Below are 11114 nucleotides of genomic sequence, written 5' to 3'. Positions count from 1 at the left end.
GTAGGTTAGCCAGGTATATGGGCCCCCAGTGTAGGTTAGCCAGGTATATGGGCCCCCAGTGTAGGTTAGCCAGGTATATGGGCCCTCAGTGTAGGTTAGCCAGGTATATGGGCCCCCAGTGTAGGTTAGCCAGGTATATGGTCCCCCAGTGTAGGTTAGCCAGGTATATGGGCCCCCAGTGTAGGTTAGCCAGGTATATGGGCCCTCAGTGTAGGTTAGCCAGGTATATGGGCCCCCAGTGTAGGTTAGCCAGGTATATGGGCCCCCAGTGTAGTTAGCCGGGTGTATGGGCCCTCAGTGTAGTTAGCCGGGTGTATGGGCCCTCAGTGTAGTTAGCCGGGTGTATGGGCCCTCAGTGTAGTTAGCCGGGTGTATGGGCCCTCAGTGTAGTTAGCCGTGTGTATGGGCCCTCAGTGTAGTTAGCCGGGTGTATGGGCCCTCAGTGTAGTTAGCCGGGTGTATGGGCCCCCAGTGTAGGCTAGCCAGGTATATGTACCTGCAGGCAGTCAGAGGAGAAGAGGCGGCGAGGAGAGACTATGGCAGGCCAATGGGATGCAGGGGAGAAGCGGCGGCGAAGAGAGAGGCGGCGCGGCTGCTACGTCATGGCTGGGGGCGGCGCCGGGTACGTTACAAGCACGCACGTTGCAGGCTGCCTGTCGCCGCCCCCAGCCATGACGTAGCTAAGGAGCTTTGGGCCTCCACAAGCACTCTATACATAACAATTCATATGGTGCGCCAAACCTGCCAAGGACTGCCACAGTATTAGAGGTTCAAGGAGGAGATCAGGGAACAGTTTGTTTATAAATACAGCTATTCAAAGCATCCATAGAAGTGATCATTACCAGCACATGACCAATAAAGAGCTAATACAGCTAACGAGGAAGAGCCCCTTGGGCCTTGGTGCAGTCACAACCTCTGCATCCCCTATTGCTGAGCCACTGGATCCAGCCTGGTCTTCTACGTCATCTGGTATTAAAAAGGATAACAAAAACGGTGACTAATAACAAAGCGTAGCAGCCAAGCATGAAAGTACAACAGAAGAGTAGCAATGCTGCAACGTCAATAAGGAAGAGGCTTTGACTGACAAAACTATTATCTTTTCACCTAGGAGCTATGGCAACACACTGGTGATGACAGAGCACTTTATCGCTTTCCATGTCACAGCTGCATCATTGGTTGAGAATTTGAAATGTTTCTCCGCTTTACCTGAGGTAAGAAAATATCCTTAGCAAATCCTTTATATATATGCCAAGTAATTTAAGAAGCTGTATTACACAGATCTACCTGTGCTTGTTCTGGTGTCTCCTTGTAGGAATGGCCTATGAGATGCAAATAATTTATGTAAATGTTGTGTGCAGCTTCAAAATGGACTAATCAAAATCCACCTCAGTGGAAAATGACTGGTCCAGTTAAAATATGCATTCATTTGCATACAGCATTAGCATAATTCCATCTGAATGAATATCCGTAGTCCCTGTTTACTGCTCTGGGGCATGTACTTTCAAAAGCTGCCTATCATTACACTCAGCTGCTATTTAGATGGGAGTGACTATTCCATTTGCCTGGTACACTTTTCCAGCATCCCCATGGATGCACAGCAGGGTCTTTCCCTTCTCATTCTCTCACAGTAAATCCAGCTAGCTGAAGGGTGCAGTTACTTTTACTTTCTGCTGAGTGAAAGCTCATGAACCAAAGAAATAAACACAGGGAATAGAACTATGGGTATATTTTACACCAAGCTGCATACTATTGCCATGCCTCCTGCTCCTCCTCCCCTCTCCATAAGACAAAACCAGCTGCTCAGCACACAGCTCAAAATTACATCTGTACAAACATTACCGGAAAACCATCTGCTTAAACAGTCACAAATTATACATTCGGGTATCCACAGACTGTGACTAGCCTTCGGAGCCCATCTGATTCTGAAGAATCACAGGATAGTTTCCATTGACTACTGAATGACTGGATCTTTTAGGACAATACTAAGATACAAAAAGTCAACTCAACTGTTAAGGTGCCCATAGACTTGCCCGCCAACTGACCATCTGATAATTATAATCAAATTGGATGAAAATCGGTGCCGCCAAGAACATGCCCGATCAACGATACAACCAATTTCAGACCGAAATTGGTCCCATTTATCGATTGGACATGATGGCAAATTTTGGGCAGACAACCTCTATTGGGTGGGGGTAATGGCGTACTTTAATCGCGAAGGATACTCTTAGCCGCTACTCCCCCTAATCTTTTATGTCCCCCCCAAGTACACTGCCATGGTCCGCGATGTCGCCGTCCTTGTACTTCCATATTTGGGACCCACTTTACTACCACCATATAGCATGTGGGACACATGTGTGATATCACACATGTGCACCACGTGCTGAAATGGCGGCAACCATGGGGGGGCGCAAATGCAGAAGTAGGAAGACACTCAGTGAGGGCAGCGGCAAGTAAAGTATAACTGAATGGGCACGGGGGGGACAGCGTCGGGGGCGGCGTGGCAGTGTCACAAGGCCAATACCCGCTTTCATGCTGCAAAATGATCGGGAATCGGATCAGAGAGAGATCTGTCTCTTGGTTGATTAGTCAATAAAATCGCTAGATGTATGGGTGTGATGTATCACAGTAACGCGTGTACTTTGCTATGCTGCCGCCATCACGTGCACCTACTGTTACCTTGCGGTCATTAATGTATCAGTGTTAAATTGATCAATCAAGGCCTTATTGATTTGTTGACCTTAACTTGTGTCTCTCACATGAAGCTAATATGCAGAGTGGAAGAAGCCTGTGAATGATGACTGATCCAACCCTAAATTGCCCCTGATGAATGAAGCAATTCTCATTCATAGCTGATTTTGTCCCCCTGTCTGTAGAGATTTGATGATTTCCTGGTTTTCTACTGATTGCAAGCACTTTCCAATTACCAGCAGTCTGTACTCCATATACATAAATGCAGCGGCTGCTTCCTGCTTCCCCTGGTCTCTAAAGGGGACCATACACTGGTCGATTTCAGCCACCGATCGATCGACCGTTTCTATGGAATCGATCAGAAATCGATTCTATCAAATCTATTGATCGATTTGAGGCCAATTTTGATTGATTTCAATCGATTTGATCTATCTGATTTATCTACCTGAGTTGTCCTACAGAAGATGTTTTCATACCTTATCAAATACTTTTTCAGTCCTTCCTTAAAGAGACACTGAAGCGAAAAAAAAATATGATATAGTGAATTGGTTGTGTACTATGAATAATTACTAGAAGATTAGCAGCAAAGAAAATATTCTCATACTTTTATTTTCAGGTATATAGTGGTTTTTCTAACATCATTCAATAATATGTGCAGATTACACAACACTCAGCATTCAAAATGAGTCTTTCAGAGCAGTCTGTGAAGTAATGACCTCTCCTCTAGCAGAGGAAAAGTAAATAGTCCAGGAACAGTTGAGATAATAAAAGTCAGATAACAGCCCTCTCCACCACTAACTTAGTCGGAAAGCTTAATGGCTTGTTTGCATAGAGATAACAACTGGAGTTTCTCAACTCTTCAGGTAGCCATACACTGGTCGATTTGCCATTGGATCGACCAGCTGACAGATCCCTATCTGATCGAATCTGATCAGAGAGGGATCGTATGGCTGCCTTTACTGCAAACAGATTGTGAATCGATTTCAGCCTGAAACCGATCACAATCTGTTGAGCTGCTCCTGCCGCCTGTGCCCCCCCCCCCCGTATACATTTACCTGAAGCTGGCTCCCAGGCGTCTTCTCCGCGCTGCACCGCACCGCTCTGTTCTTGCTCCATCCCGGCGCTTCCTGTGTCACTCCGTGACCAGGAAGTTCAAATAGAGCGCCCTCTATTTGAACTTCCTGGTCACTGCAGTGACACAAGAAGCGCCGGGATGGAGCCGGAACAGAGCGGTGCAGCGCTGAAAAGACGCCCGGGAGCCAGCGTCAGGTAATGTATACCTGATCGGATCGGCCGTCGCTAGCGACGCGCACCCTACCCGCGGGCGATCGAGAGTAATTTCCCGCACGGCGCGATCGACGGACCGATCCGATTTCGGGAGGAAATCGGATCGGCGGGTGCGTTTAGAGCGAACGATTGGCAGCAGATTCGATCCCAGGATCGAATCTGCTGTCGAAACGGCCGCGAATCGGGCCAGTGTATGGCCACCTTTCCTGTACTGGAAACAATTACACTGATGTATCTGATCTTAAGTTAGCCATACACTGGTCGATTTGCCATTAGATCGACCAGCTGACAGATCCCTATCTGATCGAATCTGATCAGAGAGGGATCGTATGGCTGCCTTTACTGCAAACAGATTGTGAATCGATTTCAGCCTGAAACCGATCACAATCTGTGGAGCCGCCGCTGCCGCCTGCCCCCCCCCCCCCCCCCCGCGCATACATTACCTGACGCTGGCTCCCGGGCATCTTCTCCGCATCTTCTCCGCACTGCACCCGCTCCATCCCGGCGCTTCCTGTGTCACTCCGTGACCAGGAAGTTAAAATAGAGCGCCCTTTATTTGAACTTCCTGGTCACTGCAGTGACAGGAAGCGCCGGGATGGAGCGGGTGCAGCGCGGAGAAGATGCGGAGAAGATGCCCGGGAACCAGCGTCAAGTAATGTATACCTGATCGGATCGGCCGCCGCTAGCGACGCGCTCCCTACCCGTGGGCGATCGACGGTAATTTCCCGCACGGCGCGATCGACGGACCGATCCGATTTCGGGAGGAAATCGGATCGGCGGGTGCGTTTAGCGCGAACGATTGGCAGCAGATTCGATCCCAGGATCGAATCTGCTGTCGAAAAGGCCGCGAATCGGGCCAGTGTATGGCCACCTTTAATGTTTTATTTCTTAGCTGTGCTACACATACAAATCATAATATCATCATTTTTTTTCGCTTCAGTGTCTCTTTAAGGTGGCCATACACTTATACATTTGCAGCAGATTCGAACATCAGATAGATTTCTGTCAGATGCCCGTCAAGTTGAATCTGACAGGAATCTATCTGATGTGAATAAAATATGTTGAAAATCTATCTAAATGCATTATTGGACCATTAGATCCAATGCAACTCTATGGGCCATGGATCTGCTACCTGCAGGAGATCGACCTAGATTTTCCATTCTTTCATTCTATAGAATCGATCGATAAATCAATGGCTGAAATCGACCAGTGTATGGAACTCTTTAGTAAGAAAAACAAGATCCCCTCAAATTAAGTAAATTATTGTTTTATTACCTAGTCTTTTTCACTTACTAGGCACTGAAAAGTTATTTTGTAAGACAAGAAACCTTGATTGAAGCATGGCACTGATGTGCACAGTTCTAGTGCTACCATAAGGTCAAACTGGGTAGTTGTCCAGCCCCTAACGCTCCATAACACACAAACTCTGTACAGAGGGTCCACACCAGAAATCAAACCAACCATTTGTCTGAGAAATCGGGTTTACCTGCAAAATGCATCACAATTTTGAGTTTTTTTAAATGAAAATATAAGCCCCTGATGAGTCTGGAAGTGACGACTAAACGCATAAGGCAGAGCCAGTAGGTCTGACGTCATTACACCCACCAGCCAGGAGGAAGCGAGTACCAGGATAGTAAGAGCCGGTCAGAGTATATTAGCTGCCGTACTGGAGGATTAGCGAGTAGGCGGGACGCCGCGGAGAGGCCACTAACACCTGTAGGGCAGCAGACGGCAGCATTACTTGATGAGCCTTGTCTAATCTTGGAGCGCAAATGCATTCTATATGCTCAGTGAGAAGCCCATTGTTTTAGATTGATTTGTGATGTAGTTTTATTGTTTTATGTGAATTAAAACGTCTTGAATATTTGAACATAAACGTTTGATTGGCTCATTCCACGCAGTCCCACCTGTAAAGCTAAGTAGGGTGGGATAGATCTTGTGAGCTGTTGGTGGAAGGGGGTGTGCAGTGTACCCACAGTTATGAAAAACACGATGTGACACATATTCACATGGAGATGCATGCCTGTTGTGGTTTAATTGGAATCTGAGTATCCATACTGTATTACGCGATGCGGGGCTATTTTGATCTGTTACAGGAATTCAGTTGTGAAGGAGAGCGCAGCAGGATTGATATACAAATTAAACTATAAGCTGATGAGTCTGACTTCCTGGAGGTAAGTCCACCATGGCCTCTTCTTAACCTGGATTTAACTTATTTTATGCTGCGTTGTCGGCTTTGTTACTTTGCTCAGTCTCTATTTGAGACATCCACCCTTGGTAGGGGCAGGGCCAGTTCTAGCTACAATCCCTGGGGCAAAAGTAACTTGGAGGGCCCCCTAGCAATGTCCTTCCCCTGCCCGCAGCATCCAAGCCGATGCCCAGGACCCATCCCACCACTCTCCCAACCACACAAAATCATTAGGTGTCCATTGTATGTCCCCAATAACATTGTTGGGACCCCATTATTCCCCTCCTCCTTTCCCTTATAAACTCCGAGTGTACACACAGCTGGGTATTATTCCAGACAGGACACAGGAGGCAGCACCATGCTCTACATTCAGGACTTCTCCCCACGATGCCTCTCTTCCTAATTCCCTGCAGGCATGTATGGGGTCATCATACCTGGAGGGAGGGGACAAACACCTTTGGGGCCTCTACAGGCCCTGGGGCAATTGCCCTCTTTGCCTCTATGGAAGCTCCAGCCCTGGGTAAGGGGTGTGATAAAGTGCATGACCCACCTGTAAGGCTGAGGTGGCTTAGATCTGGTGAGCTGCAGGTGGAAGGGGTTCGGGGGAGAACACTGCAGTGGTTACTTTGGAAGTAACCCACCTTTGTGAATATTTTTCTTCACAAATTTACAATCTCATAGTCTTATCTACATACTACCCCATATTGGTGTCCCTGTCCCCTTTTTGTCTTTAAAACAGCATACTTCAAGTTCTACAATTTTTGAATTTCTCAAATGCAAGATGGCAAACTCGTGAGAGAAAAACAACATACTCTGCAGCTCTGGCCAGCAAAGTTAGATGACATTGGCCTCAATACACTAAGCTTTTATTCAGTAATACAGAAAACAGCAGATTTTATTGATCACCTTGGCAAATGCCAATTCACTAAATTTATTACCGCACTGAAAAGTAAATTGACCGACTAGTGAGGAGCAGTAAATACCTCAAGAAATGTCAAGAAATTGCAATTCACAAATATTAAAGCATTTGGTAAATCAAGCAAAAGTGTTCGGTATTTACCACCAGCTCTGACCAGCCAGTAACTCACAATCTCCATGCGGTAACATTGAGAGATGTAGCAGACAGCCAATAGGGATCCCTTTAGATGTACATATCTGTATGCTGGTACACAGTAGAGTTCACTCTGGGGCTGCAGCACATCTAAAGGGATGCCGAAGATGCACTGGACAGAAAAAACCCCTGACTCATGCACACCACTTGTGGGAAGACTCACAGCTTCCTTCCTGACCTGCTCACAGCTGGTGAGACTACTGAGCATGTTCGGTAAATTACCAAATTTCTACCACATACAGGAAATCTTAGTGAATTTGGAAAAAAAAAGTGTAAAATACAGACTGTGGTTTTTTCCGACCTAAATTATTTTACTAAACCGCCTTTAGTGAATTGAGGCCATTGTGCAATAATAATAAAATGCTGTTTAGAAGGAAGAGGAATGAGTTCAGATTTGCTTTAAAGGGAAGGTCCAAGCAAAAAAAAAAAAATGAGTTTCACTTACCTGGGGCTTCTACCAGCCCCATGTAGCCATCCTGTGCCCTCATAGTCACTCACTGCTGTTCCAGTCCCCCGCTGGCAGCTTTCTGACCTCGGAGGTCAGGGCCGCATTGCGTACATTTTTACGCATTCCCGCTAGTGCAGGAACATTAACATATACATTTTTACGCGTTAGTGGTGCAACGCATACATTTTTGTTCCTGCACTAGCTGGAATGCGTAAAAATGTATGCAATGCGGCCCTGACCTCCGAGGTCAGAAAGCTGCCAGCGGGGGACTGGAGCAGCAGTGAGTGACTATGAGGGCACAGGATGGCTACATGGGGCTGGTAGAAGCCCCAGGTAAGTGAAACTCATTTTTTTTTTTTTGCTTGGACCTTCCCTTTAAGCCATTCCTGTGCCTGCTGTTCTCTGGCAGTGAGCGGGTTACACATTCATTCGCGTACAGATGGGAATTACATGCTGCAGTGCTTCACTATCTCGGAGCAATGTGACATTTTTCAGCGGCGCCCAGCAGCAGCCGGCTCAGGTACACAGAGATGTTCTGCACCACTAGCAATAACGCAGCAAAATTCCGCCAGACGGGGGGGGGGGGGGGGGGGGGGGGGGAGAGAAGTGAGAAGCAGACGGTGGCTGTGCCCTCTTTTCCCTGCAGAAGGCAGCTTTATTCCTCACACGGTTGGCTCGCCACTCTGCAGCACTGTCAGGTGATGGGATTGCTGCATTGTCATCCGTGCGCTGTGCTGACGTCACAGGGAGACCAATGCAAGGACTCTGTCGGGTTATATATAATGTGGATGATAACGTGACTGGGATCTGCCTGGAAATGACTTACAGAAACTCAGCGAGGAGGGTAACTTATTGCCTTGGGAAGGTTAAAGGATAACTTAAATGAAGATGCAATTTTTAGACATGGTGATAGATTAAAAGCCCAACTCAAAGCAAACATCTTAGTCCTGTGTAGGTAGTCAGTGGCAGATCATTTTTATCCATGTAGGAATTTCTTGATTGATATCAGGTAAATAATTGCCTAGGCAAGGTAGCAGTTCAGGATACCTCTCAGGGGCGGAGCCAGAAATCATGGAGACCCATAAAAAATTTTGATTGGGGCCCCACCCCCACAAAAAAATGCATAAGGTACCTTTGTGCCCCAGGTAGCCCTAGTATAGGGAACTAGGTATCCCCCACACAGTATTAGGTCACCCCCAGTATATGTGGACACAGTATGAGCAGGTAGAGCTATGCTACCCATACACAAGACAATAAAAATGTAAAATGTTCCAGTTTTTTCAACTAAAACGGTCGACTCAAATGAAAGTTGAAAATAATCTTTTTTTTTTTTGATCAATACAAACAAACGATTATCTAGTTTTTTCTATAAAAATCCAATCAGACATGTTGGAAAAATCTTTATATTCAATATAACTGAAATCGAAAAAAATAAAATGAAAAATTGGACCATGTATGGACACCCTTAGCCAGATTAGCCCCTCAGTATCTCAGTATAGGTAGCCAGATTAACACCTTGAAGTATTTGAAGCCAGACTAACATCCCCCCCCCCCCCCACACACACACACACACACAAAGTATAGGTAGCCAAATTAACCCTCCTAAGGTATAAGTAGCCATATTCGCTTACCTTCCCCCTCCCCCCCCCCAACTTTGGATAGCCAAAGAGCCGAAAGTATAAGTAGCTAGTTTAGCCTCCCCAAGTATAGGTAGCCAGATTAGCTCTGTAACTCAGGACTGCCTCCGTGAGGCCCGTAGAGGATCCCCTGTGCACCTGAGATATAAAATAATAATTTATACGTACCTGGGGCTTCCTTCAGACCCATCAGGCCGATGGCTCCCTTGCCATCCTCCCAGGTGCTGAGACCATATGGCCCCCCCATGGCTGCGGGCTCCATAGGAGCTTTTACTGTATAGCTGCTATGGTGATCCCTGACACCTTTGACAAAGCAAGGCCTTTTAATGTGGCCTAAATCAGATAGAAGCATAGGATCAATGGTAGGTAGTGGGCAATTGCAGTGTGTGGGTGGAAGAACTCAGTTCTTCTATAGTCTTATCAGCTGTAGCTTATAGCAGATATCAGGCAGCAATAACATAACCAAGTTCTGTCAGGCAAACATTGCAACTGCTAAGGAAGACAACGGAAGAAGTGTATCAATTAGGATTCGTTTGTTTGAGAGTTATTTTAGGATGGTCATTAATATGGGATTGGGTAGGGAGAAGCGCTGAGAGCCTCTAGGCACAGAAGTTCTGACGCCCTAGACTCCGCCCCCTGCCAAACCCGCAAATCCCCACGTGTATGCAGATTTGCCTACCGAACCACAAGCGTGCTGTCTGTCTCTGCTCTGTGGCCAGCCCGGCCCTCTCCCTCCTTTTCTCTACCCATCATGCCCATGTTAATCATACTGCAGATGCAGTCATGCTGATATAACAACCCCCATTCAGCCTGCCTGTTCTGTCATATAACCTATAGATGGTGAGTGCAGGTTTGTGAACACATGACAGCCGCCCCTCAGCACCCTGGCGCCTCTAGGCTTGTGCCTAGTGTGCCTAGTGCTAAATCTGTCCGAAGTATAGTGAGTATTGGGGTTAGGTATCAGAAAGGTATGTACCTTGGAGGAGGGATTAGGGGTAGACATTAGGAGAGGGTATTGTTTGGAAGTGAGATTAGGCTTGGGCATTAGGAAGGATTTAAAGGGGAACTTCAGCCTAAACAAACATACTGTCATTAAGTTACATTAGTTATGCTAATTAAAATAGATTGGTAATATAATCTCTTACCCCACCGTGTTTTAAAAGAACAGGCAAATGTTTGTGATTTCATGGGGGCAGCCATCTTTTTGGTTGAAAGGAGGTGACAGGGAGCATGAGACACAGTTACAACTGTCCTGTGTCCTGATCACTCCTCCCAGTTGCTAGGCAACGAGAACAACAACATCAGATACCCCATCGGGCTTTGCACAGCATTAAGGGAAAAATGCCTGGCAGATTTCTTTGATGGGGCGGAGCTTAGCTTCTGTGCAGCTAAAAATGAGGCTTGGGTAAGAAAAACAAAGTTCTGATGCAGTGAAACTGTTAAAGAAACATCAAGCCTTTTCAGTGCTGCTCAATAGATTTTTAGTCTGGAGGTTTACTTTAAGGTTGAGGGAGAGCTAGGATTGCTCATTAGGAAAGGGGGTATGTTAAGATGTGAGGTTAGGATTAGGCACTAGGAAGGAGAAGGGGATCATTAAACAATATCCAGGCGATGGGGAGATTCTGAAAAGCCTGCCGGAAGCTCCATTGCAAGGCCAATGGTATTCTAGTATGTGTACAAGACTTTAGTTATCAGCCTGATTGATCGGTCTACCATTTCTTTGCAATATAATGGTTATAGTCCTGTCTCTAGGTG

General features: G+C 46.5%; 1 protein-coding gene across 1 annotated transcript in view; it reads left to right on the top strand.

Annotated features, from left to right (window-relative positions):
* The first annotated feature begins 1108 nt into the window (after positions 1 to 1108).
* The window catches only part of PNCK (pregnancy up-regulated nonubiquitous CaM kinase), a 352192-nt gene continuing 342186 nt past the window's right edge, over positions 1109 to 11114 (top strand). The window contains exons 1-2 of the mRNA XM_068248356.1: positions 1109 to 1211; positions 6072 to 6149. The gene's annotated coding sequence lies outside the window, so the exon portion shown is untranslated. The remainder of the gene's footprint in view (positions 1212 to 6071; positions 6150 to 11114) is intronic.

The sequence above is a fragment of the Hyperolius riggenbachi genome, chromosome 8 (assembly GCF_040937935.1).
Source record: "Hyperolius riggenbachi isolate aHypRig1 chromosome 8, aHypRig1.pri, whole genome shotgun sequence".
Lineage (NCBI taxonomy): Eukaryota > Metazoa > Chordata > Amphibia > Anura > Hyperoliidae > Hyperolius > Hyperolius riggenbachi.
This window is presented reverse-complemented; position numbering and strand designations above follow the sequence as displayed.